This window comes from Benincasa hispida, unplaced genomic scaffold (assembly GCF_009727055.1).
Source record: "Benincasa hispida cultivar B227 unplaced genomic scaffold, ASM972705v1 Contig506, whole genome shotgun sequence".
NCBI lineage: Eukaryota > Viridiplantae > Streptophyta > Magnoliopsida > Cucurbitales > Cucurbitaceae > Benincasa > Benincasa hispida.
This window is the reverse complement of record NW_024064887.1, coordinates 10,903-16,353: the sequence shown is the minus strand read 5'-3', so window position 1 is coordinate 16,353 and position 5,451 is coordinate 10,903.

The following is a 5,451-nucleotide window of genomic DNA, read 5'->3' as shown; positions in this document are numbered from 1 at the left end:
TATGTATAACATTGTAATCTGGCTAATCTGGCTAATTCTGATAAGGGTGATTAAGTGGATGCACATTTGCAATTTGTGCTAAGTGTCCTATAGTAGGGTTATGGTTAAAGGACGCCCTGTTCTTTAAGGCCTAAATCATATTATTATTATTATTATTATTAATTATTAATTATTTGATAACATGAAACCTTATAAATTAAGTTGAAATTTGTACCGTTTATTTAGTTCTTAAAAGGATGATGTATAAATCCATTTATAATAAGTTTTTAGTTGTTTTTTTTTTTCCTTTCTTTTAGATGGTTATGTATTTATTCATACTAGAATTAAGATATTTAATTTGTTATGAATGAAATTGTTCTTTCATCTTTGGTTTATATGGATGGATATAATGAAGGGATTATTTGTGTATTTTGGTTTTGTTTGTATATGAGATTCATTTGTTAATATTAAAGTTTAATATTTCCTTTTTAGTGGATATAATATGCTTTAAGTTTTAAAATGGAATTGCTAAGGATGTTTAAAATAAATTAACTAAATTTCACACTTTTTACTTGCTAGTGTTAAATCGTCGATTGACTTAAAAGCTTAAGTTGATAGATAAAGGTAAATTTAATATCATATCAACTAAAAAAAACTCTAGTAAAGATTTATTTTGTCTGATTGATTAAAAATATGTGAGGAATGAAAACTTTGAGGAAAAAAAATTAGAAAATGGAATTCAAAGGTTTGGTTTATTTATTTAGCTTCATTATTTTAAATTTATCAATAAAGGTTCATAATATCAATATTTGATCCTTTCCCTTACTAATGTTATCATCACATGCTTGATGCATACTGGCCCTTCTGTATGTAAGAAGAAACACTTGAAATCTGTTCTCATCATAAAGGCCAAAACTTAGAGATAATGGAATTTCTCCTTCATATAGCCAAAACTTAGACATGCTTTATTCATTTGGTTCAACAATGAATAAGGATTGGATTAAGCTTAGAGATAGATTCTCAAGAGAATACATTGATGGAGTTGCACAATTCATGGAAGTGTCAAAGTATCGTGTAAATGGAGAGGGGAAAATAGGATGCCCGTGTAAAGTCAAAATTCAATGTCTCAGATATTAGATGAGTAGAACAAACATTTATTTGTTAATGGAATATCTCCTTCATATAGTTAATGAATTTATCGTGGAGAACCGGTAAATTTAGCTCAATTTCAAAGAGTCACGACTCCTTTAGCTCCTTCAACGATGATGGATTAAGGGAAGTACCTACTGCACACAATGATGATAACGAGTTGTTCGATCTTTTAAATGATTGAAGGACCGATGAGAGAAAGGGCATATGAGGAAATGAAGAAAACTTTGGAGATGAAATGCCTGAGAACATCGAACAAAGGGATACTCAAACATTTTTAGGAGTTTATGGATGAAGCAAGTAACACGTTGTACCCTAGTTGTACAAAATTTTTCTCATTGAACTTCTTGGTGAGATTGATGCATATTAAGGTTCTCAATAATTGGAGTAATAAATCCTTTGATACTTCTTAGTGAGATTGATGCATATTAAGTAATAAATTATGGAATTAAAGACTCATGACTCTCATATTCTATTCCAACGACTTATTCCTATTGGTGTCGAGCATACTTACGAAATGATGTATATACCCTATTGTGGAATTATGTAAGTTTATTTGTGATTTATTTGTGAAAGTGTGTTACACACTTGGACCAATTGCAATAAGATATGTACTCATATTATGTAAGTTTTAAAAAAAAAATTCGTCAGCTTTTTTTTATGTAATGGGTCATCTTGCTGTTTACTTGTCTTACAAAGCAAAGGTCGTCGATCCAGTTACGTATAGTTGGATGTACCCTATTGAGAGAAACTTGCAAACCTTGAAACAATACATAAGAAACAAAAGCTCGTCCGAGGGTTCAATAGCACAAGGATCATGAAAGAATCTTTGACTTTTGTTCCATGTATCTATTTGGAATAGAAACTAGATTCAATAGGAGCCACGTAATGATGATTCAATTTCCAACGGCCTAAGTTGTGGAGATTTTTATGTTTAGGCAAAATGTACGGCCTTAAGGGTCAATTGTAAAGATGTTAACTGAAAATGAGAAACGAATGACACATTGGTATATATTGAACAATAACTCTGAGATAACGCCTTAACATAGGTATGTTTCAGATCCTATCTGTTTAGTTAATATCTTTAGTTTTCAAATTCGATATTATATCTAATGTCAAATTTGTAAATAGGGAACATTTGATACTGATTCATACTCGATCAGACACAACATCAGAATTATCTCAGAGGCATCAATCACAATTCCCTACTTGGTTCAAAGATCGTGTAAGTATACTTATTCAATTGGATATTTGAATGTCAATAATGAGTTAAAAGTTGAGTTTCAATAATCCATTAAAAATTAATAGGTTTACTCACAACATCAAAGGAAGAAACATATGATGATCTTTACTCAATATCCCTTGGTCCTTCTAATCAAGTTCGCTCTTACAATGGTTGCATTCAATAGAGTTCGTTTTCACTATAATGATCATGACAATAAAAGATCAACTCAAAATAGTAGCATCATAGTGCTTAGAAAAATAGAAGGAGTTGAAACTAATTACTATTGTATACTTGTTGATGTATTGGACTTAGAATATAGCAATGGAAGACATGTGATCCTTTTCAAATGTAAGTGGTTTGACATAGACCCTAAGAAAAATAAAGTATGATAGGATTTATGGTTCACATCAAATACATCTCATTATTGTATACAGATGAGCCCTTCATCTTTGCAACTCAAACCAAACAAGTTTTTTACATCAATGACAATAAACTTGGCAATAATTGGAAAGTTGTGCAAATTGTCCAAAATAAATATGGACGTTCTAGAAGCAGATGGAGGTGAAAATGATAAATTAGAGTTGTTGGAAGTAGTTGGAAGGAATGAGGTCGATGAATCTATCCATGGAATCTATCCAGGATGTCATATTATGTCGAGATAATGTTGATCCTACTACTATAGAACCTCTAGTTAATCCACAACAATTGAATCAGAGTGTACCATATTAGAGGATGATGGTTCTTAAATGATGAACCCGAAGATGTAGAAGCGTCCACCGATAAGAGTTCTAGTTTAAATCAATATCTAGATTTTGATGATCAAGATAGTGAATAATTATATAACAACACTAATGTAATTCATAATTTCAGGTGTTATTCATATTTTGTGTGGTTGTAGAATTATGGTAGGGCAATATCAAGATCGTCTAGCAGATGAACTAATTAGGATATCTAACACTTTGACTACATGTAATACATAATTCAGGTGTTATATACGTTCAAAGTATGTTTGATGTTATTCATGTTTGTGTTGGTTGTAGAATTATGGTAGGGAACATCAAGATTGTCTAGCAGATGAATTAGTTAAGAAAGCTAACACTTTGGCCATGAATATTCATAATTTCAAGTGTTATATATGTTTAAAGTATTGTTTGATGTTATTCAAGTTTTGTGTGGTTGTAGAATTATGGTAGGGAAACATCAAGATCGTCTCGCAGATGAACTAATTAGGGAAGCTAACACTTTGACTACGAGCCCCTCGATAGAGGCAAGCACGACCATCGCATCGGGTGATAGTAGTATGTCTTAGGTGAACATCTAAATATTATTGTAAACTCTAATTGAAGTAGTGCATTTTGATCTTGTTATAGGATCTAATTCTAGAATAAAACGGAAGCGTAGGCGATGGCACAACCAAAAACACTAATTTGGATGTATATATACATTGACATGGTCAATTCCAATTAACATTTCTAAGGATGTTGGAAAACTAGTAAGTGTCTTTGCTACAAAGTTTAGCAACACCATTGGGACCGCGACCCCAGACACAATTTCATTGCAATGTTCTAAGTAGAAGGATGTACCTGGTGTTCATTGCCACTATAAAGGCTCTGTTACAAGTAGGTTTTATTTGTATTGTATTAATCAATAGTGTACTTACCATAACTTTTATTGAAAATGTAGACACTTTTATTGTGGATCAATCCTCAAGCTCGTCAATAAGTACAATAAATTGATAAATACAGAACTAATTTAGAGAATATAGATCAAAACTACCTAAGTACTATTGTAGCTTTGAGAACCTATAATTCCTTGTGAAAGCGCACCAGACAGGTTAACAAATAAAGAAGATTGGAAGATTCTTTGTGATCGATGGGAGACTCCTGAATGACAAGTAAATTTTATGTGGTTGTTGTACTTCTTGTTTACATAAATAGTTTGTACTATAATTATAATTTGTGTAGGAAAAAATGGAGAAGAACAAAAAGGGTAGAGAATGGTCAATTTCAATCATTATTATGGGTTGAAATCCTTTCTTCAAGTGCAAAATGAATTGGTATGATATTATGAAATTCATTATTGTTTTATTCATTTCCCATTGAATCTAAAGAATAAATTTGTTTATTGAATTACAGACGATCGAGAAGGGTGAAAAAGTAGGCCAAGTGAAATTGTTTTACAAAAGTCACTTCTTAGAAAAGGATGGGTGGATAAGCGAAGTCGCCAAAGAAGCATATGTGATTTATATTTTATTGTACATGCGTAATCTTATATTAACCTTTATAGATAATATTTAACCTAAAAAACCATATAAATATATGTTGCAATGCAAAAGGAGATTAGAAGATCATCACAAGATGGACGTGAACCAACAATGGAGGAAATTATTTGTGAACGGGTTTTGGGAAATGATTAGGCACACTAAAGGTCTTGGATGGAACCCAAACCCAATTTAGCTACAAGTGATACATCTTCCTCAAAATTGAGAAAGATATTGGGAATAAGTATGAAAAGCTTGAGGCGAAGGTGACAAGCTTAAAGGAGGAAAATGCCATATTGAAGTCAATAATTTCGATTTTCAATATCAATTGATTGAAATCACAAGATAGTTAGTTGTGCAACAAAAGTAAGAGATGGACCTTTGAACAACTAGGTACGTTTATAACAACTTTCAGTTCTTGGTTAGTGGATTTAGGAACTTAATTTGGTTGTTTGTATGACTAACCTGCAGTTATGGTAGTCATTTCAAATATGAGCGTTTTAGTGGATTTAGGAACTTCATTTGTTTGTTTTTGTGGCTATCCTGTCGTTATGGTAGACACTTTAAACTATCTAACAGGCCTAATTGTGCACTTAAAGGAACTTTGTTCTTGGTTTATTTGTAGGGATTCAAAAGTTGAGTTATATGCTTTTAGGACTATCGAATGACAGGTTTGTTGGGATTGATGTCCTAATTCTCCGGAGTCTGTTATTTTGTAAAGATACATATTGTTTAATGAATAAAATAATTGTTATTTAATTCTGACATTTACTCATATCCAATAAACAAAGCTCCTTGGTTATCTTATGTGAACTTAAGCATGTATATGTGATATACA